Genomic DNA, 25,669 nt, shown 5'->3' with positions numbered 1-25,669 from the left:
TCATGCAGGGAAGAGGGATTTTGCAATGTCCAGGTCAATCTGATGTCCTTGAGAGGTGGCATAGACATTGTCCAGAGGATGCAAGCTGGCATCCTGCTTGTATTCTAGAAATGACAAACTTGATAAGAAGGTAAAAAAGACATAATTCAAAAGTGAGGAGACTTATAGCAACCAAAGGTCTACTGAGAGGCTAAAAACCCATGTGATAAAGGGAAGGACTAACTTTATAATGTTACTAGAGGCCCGGTGCACGAATTTGTGCACTGGTGGTGTCCCTCGGCCTGGCCTGCGGGATCAGGCCGAAACTGACTCTCCAACATCCCATGAGGGGTCCTGGATTGTGAGAGGTCTCAGGCCAGGCCAAGGGACTCCACCGGTGCATGATCAGGGCTGGGGAGGGACCACAGGAGGGCTCTAAGGCGTGTTCGGCCCATCTCACCCAGTCCTGATTGGCCAGACCCCAGCAGCAAGCTAACCTACTGGTGGGAGCATCTTCCCCCTGACGGTCAGTGTGCATCATAGTGACTGGTCTAACGGTTGAACGAACGGCGGGACACTTAGCATATTAGGCTTTTATTATATAAGATAGATTAGGTTAGGGAATGGCTACCCTGGAGGCAAGTGTTTCACACCTGTCTGAAGCCCTCCTGTCACCATGCTTAACTCAAAAATGAGGTCTATACTGTGTGAACACGCAATCAGGTAAATAAGGACATAGGCATATAGTCTATGAAAACGGAAGGAAGAACATAAAACACAAAGGTTAATGCACACAGCAAATCATAAACCAGCTGAGAAGACTTCCAGGCTTTTGCTGGAATGAAAGCAAGCAGTGACAATCTGATGGGTCTGCTGAACTGATAGTCTTACAGACCCTTTGTGTCTGCAGTCAGAACATCTCTGGTGATGTCATCTGGTACAGAAGTCTGTAGGGCATGCACAGACATAATCTTAAAAACAAAATTCTTTGAAGACAGTTAACTGTACTAGAATCCAATATGCACAATTGGGCATTGTGATTTTCATTGAAACACAATTTTTCTCCCTAAGATTTCCCTTATTTTCAAAGAGATTGCATTAAATCCAGTTTGAATTTGCCTGATTATTTGCATAAACATAACAAGAATAAAATTTAATCAAATAGATCACACAGGCTTTTTCAAATTTGCTTTGCTGGAATTTTCACAAGGCATCTTCAGATTGAGCTATGGTAAGCCCTCAGGGCAAAGAAACCAAGCCATAGTTCCCATCAGGCATTGCCTGTAATACCTGTAGGTATTGGTCAATTTCTCAAGTCTTTGAGGTCCTCAGGATGTCTTGAGGTTCCTTCTTTACCATCTTTCAGGAAAGCAACCTTGTTCTTTACCTGGAAAGACTGCTATGAATCATGTGACCAAACAAAATATTAGAGCATATCTGCAGTGGACTTGGATTGGTTTGGGAAGTCAACCTTAGTTCCTCAAGGCTTTCTGGTGACATACAGAATCCAGGCATGTCTTTCTTAAACATGGCATTCCAGTCAAAGTCTTAATTAATAAGACCATAAGTGAAGACTAGTCTTACTAAATTTATGCAAAGAAACATATGGCCATTGACTTGGTTTTTAAGAACTGACAAATTTTGGAGGGATCCTGTAGGGAGAAAAAGCTAAAAGTAAGCAATTAGCGCTTCCCAAAATTGGCAAAACACATTCCATAACTTTTAGAAACATGGGCTCTTTACTGGCAAATACACTTATACTTTAAGAGACATACTTCCATGAGACAACTATACGGCAAAACCCATTGATAATTCAGTCATAGGTGAACTAAATTGAACTCATTGGCTCAGGTAGCTTAGGCTCAGATAAGATCTATTTTTCAGAATATGCATTCCAACAGATGGCTCAGATAACAGTTCTTGGAGACCAGGAATGGGCACTTTAGAAACAGTTCTTTCCCAGAGTTAAATTCCTTGCCAGAGTATGTACTTTGTTTTTTTAAATATGTTTTTATTGATATTAGAGAGAGGGGAGGGGAGAGGGATAGAGAGAAACATCAGTTGTCTGCCTCCTGCGCTCCCCCTACTGGGGATCGAGCCCACAACCCGGGCATGTGCCCTGACCAGGAATCGAACCAGTGACCTTCTTAGTTCATGGGTTGACACTCAACCACTGCTCAGTGGCTGGGCCAGAGTATGGACTTTAAAAGAGTCCCTTGCGGCACTGTGAATTGAGACTTACGTTGCCTATTGACTTCAGGGAGAAAAACCTTCATCCTCATAAGAGAGGGGGAAACCTTTCATCCTCTTGAGAGGGAGATTTGGTAGCTGAGGGAGGCATGAATGTCTTCTATGCTCCCAGCTCCGCTGTCACAGACCAAAATCCGGAATGGCCTGTGACCCCTTGTCGGTCATGGCGTCCCATGGCCCATCCTGCCTAAGCCGGCTGGGGGATTGCCCCTCCGCCCGAAGTCTCCTCCCACCCCGGAGCCAAAGATTCTTCCCAAAGTGGCAAAAAGCAGCAACACAATTGTACAGGTGTGGAGCCTTTAACTCCACATGAGAGATTCTGATGGCCTCCGATCTTACTGGAGGTTTCCACCCTTTGCTGTCCTGGGTAAAAAAAAAAAAAAATCTGGCTTTTACTGGCCTCTGACAGCTGGGCTAGCAATCTGTTGCCGTCTCTTACATTCCTAACATCTCAGTCCCTTACAGGCTTGGCTGAGTGAGACAGCCTCCACTAAGACGGGAGGGAGAATTCCCTATTAATCTGGCTGGACAGACGCTTAACACCAGACCTTGGGGGCAAATTCTGTTAGTAGTCAGTCTCCAAGGTTAGTTAACAAAAGCCTTTCGTTTCTCTGAGGCTTTTTTTTCTATTAGCTCTTCGTGTGGACTCAGCCTCACCCCAGCTCTCCCAGCTGTGGCCTGTCCTCTGGGTCTCAGCTTTGTCTAATACTGGCCTTTTCTGTGATCACAGAAAAGAGACCACGCCACTATGTCTATTGGAGATCAGAATATGCCACCCCAAAATGTGCTGAAAGCCATAGATGCAGGAAAAATTCTCTGCTCTCCCCTTACCCACCTAAAAAGTATGTAACCGCAGGACCAACCCCAAATGGTCCTATCTAGTTTCTAACAAGATATTGAATTGCCTTTCAGAGTCAACAGACCAAAACTGCAAGTCATGCAGCCAAAGCACACACAGAGGAGAGAACTTTGACTTCCAGCTGCTTGAGGAGCCAAAGTTTTACCCACTCATGGAACTGAAAGACCAGGACATGACCGGGACTTGAACTCCAGCACTCTTTCAGGAGTGACGGGTCCACTGTGCAGGAAGATCCGGTGCTGAAGTCTCTTGTCACCTCTTACCATAAACGGCCAAGTTCCAAAGCTCTCCAATCAAAACCAACCCTGCCAGCACTTCCACAAACCAGCTTTTCTCCCTAACTCCCAATCCCCAATCTTTGCCCTAAAAACCCTTGATTAAAAGCCATGGGGGAATCCAGGTTTTAAGTGATAGTTTTCCATTCTCTTAAAAATATGTTTATTGATTTCAGAGATGAAGGGAAAGAGAGAGAGAGAGAGAGAGAGAGAGAGAGAGAGAGAGAGAGAGAGAGAGAGAGAAACATCAATGATGAGAGAGAATCATTCTCCTTGCTTGGCACCCTGAAAAATAGATGGCTTTCATTTCTCCATTGCAAATCCTGATGTTCAGTGCCTGGCTCAGCTGCTCGTCACGGAGGAACATGCCCAACTTCCCCACGCCAGGGAAAGAGGAGCAACCTGTCATCAAAGATGGAGAATTGATACTGAGATAAGTTTGCATGAACAGATCCTGCTAAAATAGTCCTTATCTTCCATTAGTTACTCTTTATATTTTCTAGTCACTTTCCCACAATGTATCATCCCTTGAAGCCCAGACTCTCTTTACCTTGTCAAAAGGGTATTAGACCCCCAGTCTAATACGTCTTTGGGTTTGACTTCCTTTTGTGAACTCCCACACACATCAATATCAATTTAAAAAATTGTGTAGCATTTGTCCTATTAATCACCTTTTGTTAATTTCATTCATCAGCCCCCTGCTACGAAATCTAAGAGTATAGTGGAAAAGTTTTCCTCACCAACACTGTTCTGTATTAGACATCTTATGTTGATACAAGGGCCGCCTACATGGTCATCTCCCAGGATTCCTAACAGGAATTGGGGCACAAGTTTCCTTGTTTTTGACTTCAGTCTCAACCAATCTGGACATCATTCTGAAGTTCTTGTGTCCCAACTACCATCCCAGATCAAAGCCCAGGCCAAAAGGGGCTGGGTCACTTTAATTACCTATCTTTTCTCTTTAAAAGGGATTTCAATTCTCCTTTCTAACCTGCTTCTTTTTCACCTGCAGTGACGGCAAGCAGAGTTTACCACCCCAAGATGTGCCTTTTGGGACATTGATTATTTTAAGCTGGTTATTTTTTAAAATAAATTTTTATTGATTTTAGAGAGGAAGGGAGAGGGAAAGACAGAAACATCAATGATAAGAGAGAATCATCGATTGGCTGCCTCCTGCATGCCCCCTCCTGGGGACCAAGCCCACAACCCGGGCATGTGCCCTCGACTGGGAATGGGGCTCTGACCTCCTGGTTCATAGGTTGACTCTCAACCACAAAGCCACACCCCCGGGGCTCAACCTGCTTATTTTTAAGAAACAAAAGACTCTGGAAAACTCTTTGACCTTCCTCCTAACTGCCTAAAAGGTATTTCGATAGAGGACTTGCTCCAGGAAGGGAGATAGCATTACAGATAACTATCATTTAATATAAACTACTGACAGAGAGGAACCTAGCAAGGCCCATTGTTCAAAGTCCTCTTGGTGTCCCATTGTTAAAGGTGGCCCAGCAAACATTTGCTTTTCTATCTCCATGTGAATTGCCCTTTGAAGTCCCACACCACACACCCCTTCTTCTTAGCTCCAGAATTGCATCTAAGCCTCAACTGTCCCATGTGTGTTTAGGTCTCTCATGGAATATACACTGGTAATACATTTTGGACATTTTCTCCTGTTAACCTGTCTCATGTTAATGTGATTATCGGCCCATATTACTTGTTGTGCCTCCAACTCTCCAGTAGCATTCACCTTCCTCCCTGAGAGCAATTCCCCTTACAATGTAAACCTAATGGCAGAAAGGCAGCTCTGCATTAGAAAATACAGGAAATATTTTGAATATTCCTTGTACATGTATGTTCCTTATTTTAACATATTTTATTGTTTTTTTATAGAGAGGAAGGGAGAGGGGTAGAGAGTTAGAAACATCGATGAGAGAGAAACATTGATCAGCTGCCTCCTGCACACCCCCTACTGGGGATGTGCCCTCAACCAAGGTACATGCCTTTGACCAGAACTGAACCTGGGACCCTTCAGTCTGCAGGCTGATGTCCTATCCACTGAGCCAAACCGGTTAGGGCATATTTGTATGTTCTTTAGCACTAGGATATGAATGAAGTCATTCAGTGGTGTGGGATTTCATCAAGGAAAATAGTATATCCACACATTTGAAAATAAGAAGCAGAAGTGTCTTTGGGAATTCTAGGACAATGGCAGCAGTGATGAAAGCATATGCTCCGGATATTTCAGAATACCAACAAAAAATAGAGCAAATAGATAGCAAACCCAAAAATCCATGGGCAATATTTGCAACAAAAGTATGTGAAGAGTGTTCTACCTAAACCCCTCAAAAGCAAGTGAATAGGGGCATACTACCAAAACTTATACAACATGGCATTGGTACCTGTGTACAAAAAAAAAAAAAAGTCAGAGAAAGCAATGGGGAAACTCAAGAGCTTTGGATAGGAAGATCCAACAATAACCAACACTATTCACTGGCAAGTGATGCTGGTGGGTTTGAGAAGAGCATCTAAACCAGGCAGAGACGTTGCCCTCTTCAGTAGAAGAGTAAGAAGTCCATGGTAAGGTCTCCAAGGCTGGAGCAGTGTAGTCCCATGAATTTTTGAAACAGATAAGCAAGGCTATCTTCCAAAATAGGAACACAATGAGGAAAAACTGCTGAATTAAATATAATAGGAAATATACACTGAGTGGCCAGATTATTATGACCACCTGACGTTTGTAGGCAAATTAGCCATACACTGCATTGTATGGGATATGGAATCCAAAGGCCTGTTCGAACACCTTTGCTGTTTGCAGTTACCAAGATAAAACGTCTCCAATTCGTACAGGAACACAAGGATTGAACAGTCAAGTATTGGAAAAAAGTCATGTGGTCCGATGAATCACGTTTCCAGTTGCATCATGCAGATGGCAGAGTGAGAATTTGGCGGAAACAGCATGAAAGCATGCACCCCACATGCATGAGTACAACCCTTCAAGCTGGTGGGGGCAGTGTTATGGTTTGGGGCATGTTTTCCTGCCATGATTTGGGCCCTTTAATGCGTGTGGAACAACATCTGAATAGCACAACATACCTAAGTATCGTTGCTGATCAAGTTCATCCTATCATGTTGATGGCGTATCCAATGGAGATGGCTTCTTCCAATAAGAACCCAGCTGCCATGCCACGGTGCTCATATTGTGTAGGAGTGGTTTCAAGAACATGAGGGAGACTTTACCTTGCTTAGGTGGCCCCCACAATCACCAGATCTCAATCCAATTGAGCATTTGTGGGATGAAGTTAAAAGAGCCATCAGGCAGCTGATTCCACAACCATCAAATCTCACAGAACTGGACAGTGCTATTCATCAGGCATGGTGTCAGATTCCTCGCACCACCTTTCAACATCTCGTGGAGCAATGCCAAGAAGAATAGCTGTAGTATTGAAGGCAAAAGGTGGCCCAACGAAGTACTGATGAGGTGGTCATAATAATCTGGTCTCTCTCTCTCTCTCTCTCTCTCTCTCTCTCTCTCTCTCTATATATATATATATATATATATATATATGTATGTATATCTCCCACTTTCAAAGGCTGTTAAATCGTGTTGTTTACCCATATCTTCAGAAAAAAATCACTTCTACTGTCGTGGTATACAACCTGCTTTCCTATTTATAATGGTCTGGCTCTCTAGCAACTTCCGCGCGAAATTATAGCTAATTTGCCTACAAACGTCAGGTGGTCATAATAATCTGACCACTCAGTGTATAAGGAAATGAGAACATCCAAGAAAAATGGGGAAGAAAAACAGACCCAAAAAATCTTGGAAATAAACAGCCCAATTTTGTGTGATTTTTAAATTAAAAATGTTATTGAGATCATTGTAGATTCACATGCAATTTTAAAACATAACTCAGAGGAATCCTTTGTATACTTTACATAGTTTCCTCCAATGGTAACATGTTGCAAAAATATAATATCGGTAACGTGTTGCAAAATATAATATCAGAACCAAGATGTTTTAGGCCAGTGGTTCTCAACCTGTGGGTCGCGACCCCTTTGGCGGTCAAACAACCCTTTCACAGGGGTCGCCTAAGACCATCCTGCATATCAGATATTTACATTACGATTCATAACAGTAGCAACATTACAGTTATGAAGTAGCAACGAAAATAATTTTATGGTTGGGTCACAACATGAGGAACTGTATTTAAAGGGCCAGAAGGTTGAGAACCACTGTTTTAGGCGATACAATCTACCAATCTAATTTAGATTTTCCCAGTTTCACTTATATGCATTTGTGTGCATATTTAGTTCTTCATAATTTTATCACATGTGTAGGTTAATGTACCCACCACCCCACTCAATGACACTGAACAGTTTCAAAACCCCAAGGATCTTTCAAGTTGCCTTTTTATAACCAATCTGCCTACCTCCCCTCTCTCTACACCTCCAACCCTCCTTGCAACCACAGATTTGCTTTTCATCTCTCTGATGTGACCATGTTCAGATCATTATATAAATGAAATCTTTATATAAATGGAATCATACAGTCACTTTTTATGATTGGATTTTTTTCACTCGGCATAATTTCTTGTAGATTCAGCTAGGTTGTTATGTGTGTTAAAAGATCCTTCCCTTTTATTACTGAGTAGTATTTCATGGTATGGATACCACATTTTGTTTAACCGCTTACCTGTTTAAGGATATCTGGGCTGTTTACAGTTATTACAAATAAAGACGCTATAAACATTCATGTGCAGGTTTTTGTCTTTAGTTCTCTGGGATAAAATCCCCAGAGTGTAACTCCTGGATTGTATTATAATTGCATGTTTAGTTAGTTAAGGAACTGCCACGCTATTATCCAGATGGGCTGTACCATTTTATATTCCCGCCGCGAGTGTATCAGTCGTGTAGTTTCTCTACATCCTTGCCAGCATTTGGTGTTGTCCCAAATGCTTTTAAACTAGGCAAACAACAGAAAAAGAAGCTCTGTGAATTTAGCCTCCTTTTAAGTATTTTTTCTCTAAAAGAAAACTAATCTCATGTAAACCACAAAAACTAATTTCACATGAAAAATGGCAAAAGAACAACTTCAAAGTTAAATTTTATACAACACTATTATAAGAATAAAAGAGAATGAGAAACTGCATAGCTTTCTTACAAACAGCAAAAGCACCCCAGGCAGTGCCAATAAAACAGATCAAAACTAATCTATTTTTAAACTAAGTAAAAGTCTTCAAGAAGATGATAAAAGACATGAGAAAACAAAAATAAATAGAACTGGAAAACTCAGAAATAATGTGACTAGAATTCAAAGAAAAAAATAGAAAAACAAGAAACATCTTTTAAAATAAATAACTAAAAGGAACACAAGTTCTGTTTACTGGAAAAGCTTTATGGTTATACCACTGCTGTGGTGGCCCCCAATAAACACCTCCCTGCCTTTGTTCCCTCCCACACCGACTCTGGGCTAGGCACTGTGACCAGTCAATACAACATGAGCGAATGACATGCAAGCAGAGGCCTAATAAGTACTTGTACAATGAGACTTGCACTCTGGGAATGCTAACTCTAAGGATACTTCCTGTTAGAACCCAGCTGCGACTCTGTGAGCAGCTCTATCTTACCATGTGGAGAAGCCATGCGGGGAGCAAGCCAAGGCCTTAGCTGAAACCCCAGCTGAGCTACCAGATGACAGCCCTGGTGGAGATGGTCCAGCTGACACCATGTGGAACAGACATTCATAGTCCACACAGCCTGGTCCAAATTACAGAAGTGTAAGAAAATAAAAGATTATTGTTGCTTTATGCCATTAGATTTTGGGATAATTCGCAATGCAGCAACCAATGTAACTAATCTAGAAATAGTGACAACTCAGTAACCATTAGCACCCATATTGTTGTCTTGAAATATTGTTTCCCACCAAAAGAAACCAAGGCTTCTTGGAGAAATTCCAAGTTGGGCATGAAATATCAAGATGCATGTGGGGCATCTTATATCCCAGAGAGCAGTGGGCTGGAAACTTGCACTAGGCCAGTGTTGACTCAGAAAACATGAGTAAATCTACACTATTAGCCAGGCCTTTTCTTTCTTACGTTGTGTCCTCTGCAGAACACAGAAGGGAGCAGGAAAATATGACCCACAAAAAGAACAGATAACCAGTCAGAACAGAACCAGCTAGAGGAAGTATTTAACATGTTAAGTAGAGACATAGCATATTTAGAAAATATGACCCACAAAAAGAACAGTTAACCAGTCAGAACAGAACCAGCTAGAAGTATTTAACATGTTAAGTAGAGACATACCATATTTAGAAAAAACTCAAATTGAAATTAAAGAAATAAAAACTCTACTATATGAGATTTTAAAACACTGGATGAGTTTAACTACAATCAGACATTGCAGAAGATGAAGGCATTAGAAACTACCCAAAATAACAGAGGAAAAATACTGGGGGCGGGGGGGGGGGGGGGGGGAGTGAACAGCATATTAGGGATTTGTAGGACAAATCCAAGCTGTGTAATTAGAATTCCAAAAAAAGAGAGAGCAAAAGGGGGACAGAAAATAATGACTAATGTTTGACCAAATTTGATGAATATAATAAACCCACAAATCCCAAGCACAAGAAACATGAAGAAGACTCCATCAAGGTCCATCATAATCCAATTGCTCAAAACCAGTGCTGAAACATACATTGCATATGGAGGAACAATATAAATTTGTTAGAAACAATGCAAAATAAAACAATCAAGCAATATCTTTAAAATAATGAAAGGAAATATCTGTCAAACTAGAATTATTTACACTATGAAAACAAACTTTCAAAAACAAAGGTGAAATAAGGACATTTTCTGACTTATATATGCAAAAAGACTTTATCAGCACATCAAGAAATGTTAAAGGCGCCCTGGCCAGTTTGGCTTAGTGAATAGAGCGCTGGCCTGCAGACTGAAGGGTCTGGGGTCCAATTCTGGTCAAGGGCACATGCCCAGGTTTCGGGTTCAATCCCCAGTAAGGGGCATGCAGGAGGCAGCCAATCAATGATTCTCTCTCTCTCTCTCTCCCTCTCCCTTCCTCTCTGAAATCAATAACAATAAAAAATTTTAAAAAGAAAAAAGAAATGTTAAAGGAAACCCTTCAGGCAAAAGGAAAATGACACTAAATAGAAACCTGGATCTTCACAACCAAATGAAAAAACACCAGAAATGATAACTACTTAGCTAAATAGAAATATAAAATATATATACATAATATGTATGATAGAAATATATAATATTTTGACACATTTTATGTTAAATATCTTTAAATCATTCTTATTTCAAAGAGTACAACCAGCACCCATATCTTGGTTTCTAAATACCAACCTCCAAAAACAGAAATGAGGGTTCCCAGGAAAATGGCTTATTCTAGAGTTGGGGCAGAAAGTATATAAAGTGAGCCATGCCGTGACCAGGTGGCTCAGTTGGTTAGAGCATCATTCTGTACAACAAAACGTTGTGCCTTCAATTCCTAGTCAGGGCACATACCTAGGTTGTGGGTTTAATCTCCAGTTGGGATGCATATGGGAGGGAACTGATCAATGTTTCTTTCCTTTTACTTTTTAATTTTATTTTTTCATTACAGTTTACATTAAATATTGTTTTATCCTAGTTTCAGGTGTACAGCGTAGTGGCCAGACAATCATACACTTCACAAAGTGCTTCCCCCTATATTTCCAGCTTATCGCCATTTTTTAAAAATGTACCTTTTGAGTATATCAGTCCATTTGAAGGAGTAGATGTGATCAAGAAAAGAGATTTCAACAGTCTGTCAGCCAACATTATTGTGTAACAGTTTAGATAATAATGCACTTGGATAATTTGGTCTTAGGTGGCTATAGCACTTTTTAATTTTCCTTCTAACTATCCAAATAATACTTTGAAAAAGAGAACTTGAAACAAATATATTTGCTATTGATTAAAAAACTTTATAGAAAAGGCAAGAAAGAAAAAAAAAGGCACTTTTTACTATAAGAACTCTTTTCTTTCTTTTTTGGAAAACACTTCTGTGTTTGTGCCTAGCTGTGTTTCCTGTTTGCAAACCCTAAGATCCTTGAATAAAACTTTATCACTTTTTTATAGCCAAAGCCTCCAGAATCTTTTTTTTTAAACAAATTTTTATTGATTTTCAGAGAGGAAGGGAGAGGGAGAGAGAGAGATAGAAACATCGATGATGAGAGAGCATCATTGATCAGCTGCCTCCTGCACACCCCCTACTGGGGATCGAGCCCACAACCCATGCACATGCCCTTGACCGGAATCGAACCTGGGACCCTTCAATCCACAGGCTGACGCTCTATCCATTGAGCCAAACCAGCTAGGGCCAGGATCTTTTTTAGTTTGTATGACATTACTTAAGAAAATGAGCATACTTTTTTTGATCTGAAGAGAAATAGCTGAATAAACCTGAAGCAACTTCACTTACATTTGCATCAATTAAGCAACTTGTATTTTTTTTTTTTTTGAACACCTGTAATTCAATATGAGGGGGACTCCCAAGAAGTGTCAGACCTCGCTCTCCCTTAGCGTTGGTGTCTGAGCAAACAAGATGCCCAAGAAAATGCTATGAAACAAGACAAAGCAGTTATGCTAAGGGCCAAATGAGAGGAGGGACATCTCTCTGAATTTAGGGAAAGCAAGAATTTGGCCTCAGTCAGCCTGAGAAAGGAGATGTGCCTAAGTGAGGTCTTACATGCTGGATGGAGCGAAGAGGGAAAGACTCAGAGGCAGCGTTCAGTTGATCAGCATGGTTGGGTTCTCTAGCCAAGTTCTGTTCAGGATCTCCAGCGAAGTTCTGGTTAGGATCTCCAGCCAGGTTCTGTGTCCATGTTCTCTTGCTAGGTTCTCCAGGTTCTCCAGCCAGGTTCTGTAGCCATGTTCCCTCGCTAGGTTCTCCAGCCAGGTTCTGTCACCAGGTTCTAGTCAGGTTCTCTTGCCATGTTCTATCCAGGTTCTGTAGCCAGGTTCTGTCTCTAGGTTCTTCAGCCAGGTTCTCTCACTAGGTTCTGTGTCTAGGTTCTGTGTAGGTTCTGTGTAGGTTCTGTCTGGGTTCTGTGTCTTGTTGTCTTGTTACATCTGTATTTATACCAGTTGATTCCAATCCTATCAATCTCTATTCCAAAGGTTAGGGCGTTTCTTATCTCCATTCCAGGGAGTAAAGATTATGTAGCTTAAGCATGATTGTTGGTAGTTAAAGTGATTAATTACTCGCCTGGCACTTAGTTAAGGGGTTTTATTCCCTCCCTAACTTCAGGGGAAAATCCCTACCTGGGGAAACAACCTTTCTCAGAGAGGTGACCTTGGTTAAAACACATAGTGCCAAGAAGGTGAGCAAACATATTAAGAACAGTATGCCATATATGCCAGGTCCCTTGAAACAGCAAGGGTGGACCGGCTCCCGGCACATATACTTTTTTGTCCAGAAGTAAAAGGAAGTCATGGCATTTATTTGTTCATCTACAAACTCCTTCCAGTACGTTCTGGAGACCTAATAATAAGAACACAAACACTTAGGTCAATTTTACCTCAATTCAATGCAGCCTCACCTTCAAAAAGGAGCAGATATCATCTTTGCTACTGTACATTCCTCCTCTGTGCACTACTTGGCAGACTCCAATTTTAAGAGAAAATAAATGTTTTTAACCTCTTTCACTTCTCTTTCCACTTGTGGCAGCTAGCATAGCCTTTGCCAGGCCTCACCGCTGTTTTCCAAAAGTGAAGACAGTTAACAGGGGCTCGGTGCTGTCAGTTCAGAAGAAAATCAAGCTCAGATTTAAGCAAGCAGGGGTCACTGCCCACAAGAAAAGTCAGACATGGAGCAAGCAAATACCTTTTGACTAAGTATTTGTTTTCAGTGATCTTGAGACTATTAAGTGCTTTGTACTAATTATGGATAAGGTGTAGATTTCTGAGAAGAAAGAACAAAATCCAAAGTGGATTTTTTGTTCAGCTCTTTCCATTTACCTCCTCTATCTCTTTCCATTCCCCACAAGTTTCCAAGACTGTAGATTTGGTGGGAAATCCCTTACTGTTGGACATTTTCAAAACTATTTAGTGGCTTCCCTTGATCTTTGGATAAAGTCTAAATGGTACCCAAGTTCTTGCATGGCTTTGCCCCTGCCATGTGCACCACTCTCTTCTGTGCTTCTTGGGTTCCCGAAACAATGGCTTTCTCTTTGTTCTTCATTCTCCCAACTCCTTTTTGTCTTAGACCTTTGAACATGCTGTGCCCACCACCTAGATGCTCTCTTGCCTTTTCTTAGTCTACTTTTCACCTGAGTTACTTCTATTTATCTTTCAAGACTCAATTTAAATCAGCTTTCCTCGGGGAAGTCTTCCCTAATCCCCACACAAGGCTGGCACTCTTGTTAAACACTGTAATCCTCTCATCCTTGGCACTATTGCCATTACGTCAACCCCAGCACCCAGCATAGACCTTGGCTCATAGTAGGCATTGAAATACCTGTTAACTAATGACTGAATAAACAATTGAGAGAATAAAGCTTGATGTGCATGTCAGACAGAAATACAAATAGCTATTTCTTTTTATAATTTATTTTTAAATTATAGTCAATGTGTAATGTCATATTAATTTCAGGTGTATAACATAGTGATTAGACATTTATATAATTTATGAAGTGATCATCCAATCAGTCTAGTATCCGATGCCATACAGTTATTACAATATTATTGACTATATTCCCTGTGCTATCTATACTCTATATCCCTATGACAAATAGCTATTTCTTTTAACTAAAGACTGAGAAGGTGCAGTAAAACAGTTGCTGTCCTAGCCACACTTTCAATTCTTTACCACTTAATGGTGTCTTTCAGATTTTAAAAGAAGTTTTAGTGGTTGGTGTTCAGAAATGGCATGTAGTACTGCTAAGTCAAATAGTAAACTAAGTCCTGGATTTGGGGATTCTAGACCTTTCTAAGGTGAGCTACCTCGTGAATTAACTGGCCTCATATTTCACAAGACTTTCTTGATAAAGTCTTGATAAGCAGATTTTTGTTTGGTAAGTAGCCCGTTTGCTCATGTGAACAGACTCTTATCTTCAATAAATTTATCTGTAGGCATTTCCCAAAACAATTGGAATTATTTTTTGTTTTACAGTTTTATTTCTCTCTGGAAGTTCTTCAGGAGCAAAGAACTATGTCATGCTGACATAGGTGGTCTACAGACTTATCTAAGTCATGTGGACACAGATGGTTTCAGTTCTCACCCACTAAGTCAAGTCCTTCTAAGATGTTTCCTGCCTGAGTCACCGGTAACACCCACCACCCTGCTACTCCCTCAGGGGAAAGAACTTGGTGTAAATTTTACTTCCCTGTTCTCTAAGGCAATCTCTCACCCTCAACTCTCATACTTTGTGATTGCTTCCCAAATGCTTTTTCAGCATCTCTTCTGCCTCCACACTTTCTTTCTTGTGGTCTTATTTCTGAAAGAAAGAAATAAATCACTTCTCCCCTAAATGAGTTTCACAATGATTACACACAGCATGGGGCAAAAGTAGGTTTAGTTGTGAGTACACAAAACACAGCTTATTCTTGTATTATTACTTATTACTTATTGTACTATTTTCCATCCAAACAATTATAAACCTACTTTTGCCCCACCCTGTATATTAAACTATTATATGCACACCCTAAATATATACATTTTTTATTTGTCAACTATTCCTCAATTAACCTTTTGGAAAAAAAGTTTTCCAATGCTAAAAAATAAAACCTTGAACTTAATAGCAGTGACTCCAAGACCCTCCCTGAGTTGGTCCCAACCTCTTAATTTACTTCACACTACATATATTTTATTATTTATTTAAACTAAAAGATTTTTTTTAAAAAAAGTTTACCCATTTCTCTTCATTACTTAATATAGACATTCACAGCTAAAAATTTTCATCTAACCACTGCTTAGCTGCATCTCATAAGTTTTGGTATGTTGTTTCTTCATTTTCATTCATCTCACAGTATTTTCTAAAATCCCCTTTGATGTCTTCATTGATCCTTTGGTTATTTATGAATATGTTGTTTAATTTCCACATATTTGTGAGTGTCCCAATTTTTTCCTGCTATTGATTTTCTTTAAATATATTTTTATTAATTTCAGAGAACAAGGGAGGACAGAAAGATAGGACCATCAAGGATGAGAGAAAATCATGATTTTAAATTTCATTCCACTGTAGTTGGAGAACGTGCTTTGCATCATTTATAAGCTTGTAATCTTATTGAAGTGTTTTATGACCTAGCATATTTTCTATCCTGGACAATGTTCCATGCGCACTTGAGAAGAATGTATATCCTCTTGCTGTTGATTGCAATATACTCTAGATATCTGTTAGGTCTAGTCTACTTTTTGATCTCTGACTTTAGTAACATTTTGTGTTTTAAAGTCTATTTTGCCTGGTGTAGCCACATCAACTTTCTTATGATTATTGTTTGCATAATATATATTTTTTTCTTTATTTTACTTTCAATCTATTCGTAGTTTTAATTGCCCATTTAAAAACTTTAATTACATGTAAGTTTTAAAATATTTTACATGTTGGGTTGTTTATTTTATTAATATTGAGTTGTGATGGTTCTTCATACATTTTGAATACAAGTTCTTAATTAGATATTTGTTTTGCAAATATTTTTCCTAGTCTGGCTTATCTTTTTATTTTCTTTCCTTTTTTGTCTTTTCTGTAACTGAGCGTTATTTCTATTTTATGCCCCCACTTGGCTGCAGTACCAGTAATCTTATCAATGGAGGCCCACCCCCTCCCTCAGTGCTGTGTCCAGATTCGGGAATTTCTGAAGTGCCAACATGAAGAGAAGTGGACACTAGATCTTTGCATCACTGGTCCCCACCAGGATTCTAGGATGCTCTTTGTCCACTCTGGTGTTGGTTTTCAGTCTGGCCCCTCCAATCATGGTGACTGCTTGGCTTGAGGGTCGGGGACATCTGTGGCTTCCTTGCCCTGTGATGTGGCAGAAATCTCTGTGAGATGGCCCTGCTGCCTGCCACAAAACATTTTTGCTGATGAAGAGCTTGAGGTTTCAGGTTAGGTGCTTGGTCCAGAAAAACCATAGGGAGGAAGAACATAGCAAGGACCTGGCACGTAATAAATGCTTAATAAACATTTAGCAGTTGTCACCAATGTTCTGTCGATCATTTTCTGATGTGAGCAGGTTAGTTTGGGAGTATTTTCTCAGCGAACAAATACTTCAGTGCCTGCTGCATTCAAGGCACTTGGAATTAATGTCCTGGTCTTACACCATATTAAAGGATGATTGGGAAACATTTTTTTTTTTTAAACAGGGCTTCTTTTAAACAGGTTAAAAGGAGAAAACCTACACAGTTTCATACATGACAAGAGCCATTTTTGGGGTAACATCTTGTCTTTTATTTTCTTTCTCATTGAATTTAATAAAATTATATAGGTTTCAGGTGTATGACTCTATAATACATCCTCTGTATACTGTATTCTGTGTCCACCACCCAAGTCAAGTCTCTTTCCATCCCCACTTATCCTCCCTTAACCCTCTCCTACCTTTCCCCAGGCCCTTTCCCTCTGGTAATCACCATACTGTTATTGGTGTATGAGTTTTATTTTTGTTTATTTTGCTTAATCCCTTTACATTTTTCACCCAGCCCTTAAATCCTCTGTTCTCTGTATCTATGATTGTTTCTATTTTGTTTGTTAGTTTATTTTGTGTGTTAGATTCCACATATAAGTGAAATCATATGGTATTTTTCTTTCTCTGACTGGCTATTTCACATAGCACAATACTCTCCAGGTCCACCATGCTGTCACAAAAGGTAAGATTTTCTTCTTTACAATTGAGTAGTTTTTCATTCTACATATGTACCACAGCTATTTTATCCAAGCATCCACTGATGGGCACTTGGGCTGCTTCCAAATCTTGGCTATCTATATATATAAAGGCCTAAGCGACCTAACGACCAAACAACCAGTTGCTATGATACACACTGACCACCAGAGGGCAGATGCTCAACACAGGTCAGTGCACTCCCACAGCCAATTTCCCACAGCAGGCCAACCCCCCACAGTCCCTCCCCCAAGCTGACTGGGTGGTCAGTGCACTCTCACAGCCAACCTCCCATGACCAGCCAACCTCCCGCGGTCCCTTCCCCTGGCCGGCCTGCTCCAATTGGCCCCGAGTCCCGATCAGGGTGGGAGACGGCCCCAATCGGCCCCAATCACTGGCTAGGCTGAGGGACCCCACCCAGGCACGAATTCATACATCGGGCCTCTAGTTGTAAATAACACTGCCAGGAACTTAGGGGTACATATATTCTTTCAAATTAGTGTTTCTGGCTTCTTTGAATATATTCTCAGAAGTGGAATCATTGGGTCATAAGGCAGTTCCATTTTTAATTTTTTGAAGTAACTCCATACTGCTTCCCATAGTGGCTACACCAGTCTGCATTCCCACTAACAGGGCATAGGGTGCCCTTTTCTCCACATCCTGGCCAACACTTGTTGTTTGTTGATAACCATTCTGACAGGTGTAAGGTGATATCTCATTGTGGTTTTAATTGGCATTTGTCTCATGATTAGTAACATTGAGAATCTTTTCATATGTCTATTGGTCATCTGTATGTCCTCTTTGGAGAAGTGTCTATTCATGTCCTTAGCCCATTTTTTAATTGGATTGTTTGTTTTTTTGGTGTTGAGTTGTATAAGTTCTTTATAAGTTTTGAATATTAACCTTTTATCAGATGTATCATTGGCAAATATGTTCTCCCATTCAGTGGGTTGTCTTTTCATTTTGTTGATGTTTTCCTTTGCTGTGTAAAACCTTTTTAATTTGATGTAGTCTCATTTATTTATTTTTTCTTATGTTTCCTTTGCCCAAGGAGATATATCAGAAAAAATATTGCTATGAAAAATATCCGAGATTTTACTGCCTATGTTTTCTTTTCTTTTTTTTAAATTAAATCTTTATTGTTCAGATTATTACATTTGTTCCTCTTTTTTCCCCCCATAACTTCCCTCCTCCCAGTTCCCGCCCCACCCTCCGCCCTCACTCCCCACCCACTGTCCTCATCCATAGGTGCACACTTTTTGTCCAGTCTCTTCCCGCATCTCCCACACCCCTTTTCCCCCCAGGAATAGTCAGTCCATTCCCTTTCTATGTCCCTGATTCTATTATGATCACCAGATTATTTATTCACTTGATTCTTAGATTCACTTGTTGATAGATGCATGTTCGTTGTTCATAATTTGTATCTTTACCTTTTTCGTCTTCTTCCTCTTCTTAAAGGATACCTTTCAGCATTTCATATAATACTGGTTTGGTGGTGATGAACTCCTTTAGCTTTTCCTTATCTGTGAAGCTCTTTATCTGACCTTCAGTTCTGAATGATAGCTTTGCTGGATAAAGTAATCTTGGTTGTAGGTTCTTGGTATTCATCACTTTGAATATTTCTTGCCATTCCCTTCTGGCCTGCAAAGTTTCTGTTGAGAAATCAGCTGACAGTCATATGGGTATTCCCTTGTAGGTAACTGAGTTTCTTTCTCTTGCTGCTTTTAAGATTCTCTCCTTGTCTTTTGCTCTTGGCATTTTAATTATGATGTGTCTTGGTGTGGTCCTCTTTGGATTCCTTTTGTTTGGGGTTCTCTGCGCTTCCTGGACCTGTAAGTCTATTTCTCTCACCAGGTGGGGGAAGTTTTCTGTCATTATTTCTTCAAATAGGTTTTCAATATCTTGCTCTCTCTCATCTTCTGGCACCCCTATAATTCTGATGTTGGTACGCTTGAAGCTGTCCCAGAGGCTCCTTACACTATCTTCATATTTTTGGATTCTTTTTTCATTTTGCTTTTCCGGTTGGGTGTTTTTTGCTTCTTCGCATTTCGAATCTTTGACTTGATTCTTGTGCTCCTCTGGTCTGCTGTTGGGTGTCTGTATAATATTCTTTTTTTCAGTCAGTGTATGCTTAATTTCTAGTTGGTTCTTTATCACAACATCGAGGGTCTCATTAGATTTCTTGAGGATCTTACTACATTTATCGGCGGCTTCTAGACAGTTCTTGAGAGACCTTAAAAGTGTGGTTCTGAACTCTATATCCTCCATGGACAATTTTGTCCTGTTTCTTTGTCTCCGCATTTTTTATGCTTTCTTGGTGCACCCCCTAGTGGTCTTTGTGCGCAGTCTTGTTGTAGTTAAGCCTTGATTGTTGTCGGCAATAGTGGGGGTGATTTGAGCTCCAGTCTAACTGGCTATGAGAGTCCGCTATGTCTGCAGTGGGAGAGCTTCTGTGCTGGATCTCTAGGGAGGTGTTAATCTAGCATTTGCCTGAGGCTATTCGGCAAATGGCTCTGCGCAGGGCTTGGACGGGGCGGGTCCCTGGGGATCTACAGGGCGGGCAGAGCAAGCAGTTATGGCTGCTCTCAGTTCCGTCCCTAGGGGCTCTGCCTCACAGAGTCCCAGCAACCGCTGCAAACCTCGGAGAGAAAGCTGCCTTCGAGTTCCGACCGAAGCCAGACAGTCCTGCTTCTCCTGTTTGAGTCTGGGTCCCTAGAGACTCGACTGGATCTGGAGCTCAGAGTCTGAAATTCCCTCCTGATTGAAAACAACAACCGCGCCCTCCGCCGCCAGCCCGCTCCGCACGCCGCACGCACTCCACACCTCAGTATTTCACTTCAGCACTGCGCCTCCTCTGAGTCTGGGTATGATATTCTCTTTCCTCCTAGTTGTAGAATTTCCACTCAGCCAGCCTTCCTGTGGTTCTGGATGATGTCCGTTCTGTCTTTAGTTGTTTTTTGAAGTGGTTGTTCGAGGCAGCAATCTCCGGCATTAACCTATGCCACCATCTTGGTTTTTCTCTCTATGTTTCCTTCTAGGGCAGTGGTTCTCAACCTTCCTAATGCCGCAACCCTTTAATACAGTTCCTCATGTTGTGGTGACCCCCAACCATAAAATTATTTTCGTTGTTATGAAGTTGTCATACAGTTATTTTGCTACTGTTATAAATCGTAATGTAAATATCTGATATGCAGGATGTATTTTCATTGTTACAAATTGAACATAATTAAAGCATAGTGATTAATCACAAAAACAATATGTAATTATATATGTGTTTTCCGATGGTCTTAGGCGACCCCTGTGAAAGGATCATTAGACCCCCAAGGGTCGCGACCCACAGGTTGAGAACCGCTGTTCTAGGGCATCACCAAGATTGAAGTCCTTGCCTTCTTCCAGCGGGGGCGGTAGGTGGTGGTCTCAGCCTCCAGCTTGACCTTGATGTTCAGCAGAGCCTCATACCTTTGGGCCTGGCGCTGCCCCTCTGCAGGTCTAGGCCAGCACTGACGCCAGGTGCAGCAGGATCCCGTTGAGCCTGCATGGCAAGGTGTTTCTCCACCTTCCTCAGGCTGTTCTCCAAACTGACCTTCAGATGTCTCCTCAAGTCCAGGTGTTCCCACGAACTGGACCCTGCATCTCAGCTCTGTGAGGGCCATCTCAGCAGCTTTTATCTCTGCATTCTGTGAGGTAACCACTGAGGTGCTCTCCTCCATGTGCTGGAACCATTACTTGTCCAGCTCCTCTTGGTTCTTCTTGGCCAATTCATACTAAATCATGTCTACCATGATCTTACTGAGGTCCTGAGATTTGGGGGCATTCATTTTCACAGTCAACCCAGAGTTGGCAATCTGGTTTTGTAAACCATTTACTTTCTCCCTATGGTTCTTCTTCCTGAGAGCCTCAATCTCTGTCTCCAGATGCAGTCGAGTGACATTGGGGTCATCAATGACCTTTCAGAGCCTATTGAAGTCACTCTCCAAACACTGGCATATAGCCAACTCTATCTCATACTTGACTCTGAATTCTTTAGCAGCAAGACAGGTATTGGCAATCTGCAGAGTGATATGGGCATTGTCCACAGAACTTGCAAAGATTTGAGCCCTCGGGGTCTCAATGATCTTGAAATAATGCCCCCAGACTTTGACCTGTGGTCTCTTCTTCAGGTGTCCCAAGATTCTGTTCTCCAGTCTCTGATTATCAGTCTCAAGTCTCCTGACTCTCTCCAGGTAGGAGGCCAGGGAGACATTCAGGCATTGCATAGTCTTCTTGCTCTGGATGCTCCTTATACCCACCAGATACTTTGACATCTCCATAGCCAGACCCCCAGTTGCCCTGCACACTGGTAGAGTAACTCAGAGGAATCCAGGAGCCTGAGACCCCAACATCTGCATAGACAGTGGCTGTGCTGCTGGCAGGCGGGCCAGGTGGCCGGGCAATTGCACGGAGCCCAGATTCCATAGTTTGTGAAGAAGTTGGAGCAGGTGCTGAAGCCCCTGTTGTTGAAGGAGGAAGGAGATAAACTGAAAGTGGGGTTCAAGCAGCAGATGAAAAGTATTTTTTGAGCTACCCTGTCACCAGTGTTTCAATGGTCAGTTTCATTTATTTTCTTTCGTTTTTACTTTAAAAAAAAAAAATGGAGCTTTGGCTGGCAGAACCACTTCACGACTTTCCTGACTGATTGAAGGGCTTTAATGTCAATCAACTGTCAGATGATGAACCTGATAAATCCAGTAAAAGTACATGGTAGGAGGGACAAAAAAAAAGAGAGAATTTAGAGGGAGGGAGGAAGGAAAGAAGTTAGTTTGCCGAAGTCAAGTCTATTCTCAATTGAGACTCTCCTTGCCACTTGACCTTGGGATTTCACAATATTGGTATTTTTGTTGGACTACAGTCACTTAGTCTCTGATATAAAAATGGCCTCCATAACTCACTTGCAGGTGTAAGAAGCATAATGGAGTAAAGAATGTGGGCTTTGGCAAAAGACTCACCTGGATTTGATTCTAGTGCCTGTCATTTATGTCCCATAATCTTAGGCAATTTATGTAGTCTCTCTATTTCAGGTTCCTCATTCAAAATATCAGGCTTCAGACAGAGAGTGACCCTGAATGACCATTGTGAGTCATGAACATCTCCCTCAAGGGGACTGAAATTGGTTTACCAGAGATTCATTTACGAGTTTTAAAGTGTGGACTTTGCTACAAAGTAGAATGTCTTCAGACTTCCACTTCCAAATAAGGTGAAGTAATAGATAATAGAGACTGAAGCCAAGGACAAAACCAGACAAATATATGAAACAATGGTTTTCGAGTCAATGGACATTAGATAACAAAGACAATCATCCCTGAGCGAAGGGAAACAAATGATGTGAGCCCGGCAATGACCCAGGTTAATGTCTAGGGAGAGCATTAAGGCTGCACTGCAGGAGAAGGGGCTCAGTCTGAGTTTGGAAAACAAGGCTGAGTATCTAGGCAGCAGCTAGAACTTGCCAGGAAGAGTACTTACTAGATATGAGGGAGAGACACTGCAAGGGAGCTCTAGAGTCTGATGAGGGATCCGCTGAGTCTTTGCTTTCTTATGGATCAGTGGGGGGGGGGGGGGGGGGGGGGAAGGGGGGGAATGAATTACCAAATGTTCACAAAAGAACCCTCTAAAAGGAATAGAGAAAATAGTAACTGCATAGCTCACACAGAAATAAAATATTGTCTGTCCCCAACTCACAAACTAGAAAACTTACTTCATAATTAATAGCTTATCAAGTAGAAAACACAAAAGGATTTTGCCTCCATAGTAGACAATATTAGCTCTAAATTAAACACTTCACTGGTCCTGCCAACACAGCTTAAAAGCAAGACTCAAAAGGCTCAAACTGTTTCCAAGAAACTGCTTGCCTGACAAAGCTAAGGAATATTTATAAGAATAAGAATTTTGAGCACCCAACAAGGTAAAATTCACAATGTGTCCAATTAAAAATGATCAGGAATGTAAAAAGCAGAAAAATGTGACCCATAAGTTAAAAAAAACAAAACCCAATCAGTCATAACCAACCTAGAAATGTCACAAATGATAGAGTCAGTACACTAGGACATTAAAACAGTTATGGTCCATCTATTCTAAGAGCTAGAGATAGGACTACATTCCATAGAAACATGGAAGTAATCTTAAAAAAATAATCAAACATCTAGGGATGAAAACTGTAATGTTTGAGATAAACTGAATCAAATTAATTGCATTGCAGACCAGGCATTGCAGAAGAAAAGATTAATAGACTGAAAGACATACTATACAAAGAAAGTAAAAAGTGTCCAAATTAAACACAGCATCCGTGAGCTATGGGGTAATTTGAAGTGTCCTGTGAGATGTGTAACTAGAGACTTTAAATGAGAGGAAGGCTTTGAGGAACAGAAAATATGTGCAATGAGAAAATGGTGGAAATATTTTCAAATCTGATGAAAACTGTACCTTCATAGATCTGAGAAACGCAATAAAACCCAGGCAAAAAGAAGACTACACCAAGGTATATCGTGATCAAGTTGCTCAAAGCAAGTGAGAAAGAAATTTTAAAGCAGCTAGTGAAAGAAGATATATGCATGCAGAGGAAGAAAGATAAGGGTGGCCGAATATTTCTTGCTGAAAAAATGCATGAGATACTAATGAGCAGCATCTTTGAAATACTCAAAGACTATGACTGTGTCATAGAATTCGTCCCCAGGAAAAATATCTTTCAAAAATATGTTTTAAAAACTTTTTAAGACATACAAAAGGTGGAAGAACTCAGCACCAGCATACGCAGACTACAAGAAAAGTTAAATGTTTCTAAGGTAGAAAGAAAATAGTACCAGCTGGATATATGGACCTACAAAACATACTGAAGACCACTAGAAATGGTAACTATTTGGGTAAATATTTAAGTTTTTTCCTTATCGCTTAAATGTGTTTAAACAATCACCAGTTTAATGCAAAAGTAACAACAATATAGAAGAAAATGGATGGCAACATGAAGCAGAAGTTGGGAGGCGAGAAATGAAAGTATTCTATGGTAAGACCCTATGCTACAAGTGAAGTTGTATCACATAACAGCATTAAAATGAAGACTGTAATAAGTTAAAGTTTCACACCATAATTGGTAAAGAAAATAGAAGAACTAAACTACCTGAGCTAATAAACAAGAGAAGGGAGAACAATGACTTAATAAAAAGAAAAAATCTAAAAAAAAATACAGAAAAAGAGAAAAAGGGAACCAATACAAGATGGGACAAATAAAAAACAATTAGCAAAGTGATATACTTAAATCTATCCATATCAGTAACAACATTAACTGTACATATGATAAACACCCCCAAATAAAAAGTAGAAATTGAGAGAGTAATAACATTAAGCAACTAGAACCAGTAGATACTATTAGTGAAAATGTAAATGGACCCTCACTTTGGAAAACTCAGTTTGAAAGATTCTTTTAAAAGTTAAAACATCCACCTACCATATGATTCAGCCTATTTTCTCCTAGGTATTTACCAAAGGGAAACGAGATCACATGTCCATACAGACTTGTATATGCAGGTTCATAGCAGATCTACTTGTAATAGCTGTGCAAGGGAAATGGCCTGCATAACTGAATGTGTAAATGTCAAATTGTGGATTGTTTGTATCAATGTACTCAACACATGGGTGAACCGTTGCTGTGTGAAAGAAGCCAGACAAAATAAGAGTATACACTGTATTATCCCATTTGTATAGCCTTCTAGTAATTTTAAATTAATCTATAATGGCAAGGAAATGAATTAGTGATTGCCTAAAGGCTGAAGGGAGGGGGACAGGAGAGAGGCTCTATAAAGGGACATGAGTGAACATTCAGGGGTTGTAGATATATGTTCATTATCTTGATTGTGATGATGGTTTCACTATCACACTAAATTGTGCACTTTAGAAATTGTGCACTTTATGTCAGTGAGCTTTCAAAAACAAAACAAAAGAGAAAAGAAGCTATGTAATTTTTACTCATGGATATATTAGAGATCAATTCATTTGTTATAGAGATCCCTATATTCTGGGGCCAATGGGGTCTATAGTTGAAGAGGAGTTTCACAAAATTCCATTTGCTCCAGCAAGAATACCTTGAAAATACCCTCCCCAGTACTTGCAGCTTTAATGTAATAAACCTGTCTTAGACCCCGTCATGCCTCAGTTCCATCATGCTCAATAACTGTTTTCATTGTTTCAAGATTCCTAGGTTATCATCTCCTGACTCTCATCCCCTTATGACTCTACACATACCCTAACCTTACTGTCCCCTACCCATCCCCTACCCCACACACCATTCCAGTTTCTTCTGAAATTCTTGATTTGCTACTAGCAATGCCCATTGTATACTCAGCCTCTTGTCTGAACATAGTCTTTTCCTTCTTTCTCTGAGACTGGACTATCCCTTGAGAATACCTCTTTCCCGTAGCTTTCTCCAT

At 40.5% G+C, this 25,669-nt stretch overlaps 1 pseudogene; it reads right to left on the bottom strand.

Annotated features, from left to right (window-relative positions):
• LOC118658557 lies at positions 1-25,669 on the bottom strand (annotated as a pseudogene).

Source organism: Myotis myotis, unplaced genomic scaffold, assembly GCF_014108235.1.
Source record: "Myotis myotis isolate mMyoMyo1 unplaced genomic scaffold, mMyoMyo1.p scaffold_m19_p_6, whole genome shotgun sequence".
NCBI classification, from domain to species: Eukaryota; Metazoa; Chordata; class Mammalia; order Chiroptera; family Vespertilionidae; genus Myotis; species Myotis myotis.
The sequence above is the reverse complement of the archived record's forward strand: the minus strand, read 5'-3'. Positions and strand labels throughout refer to the sequence as shown.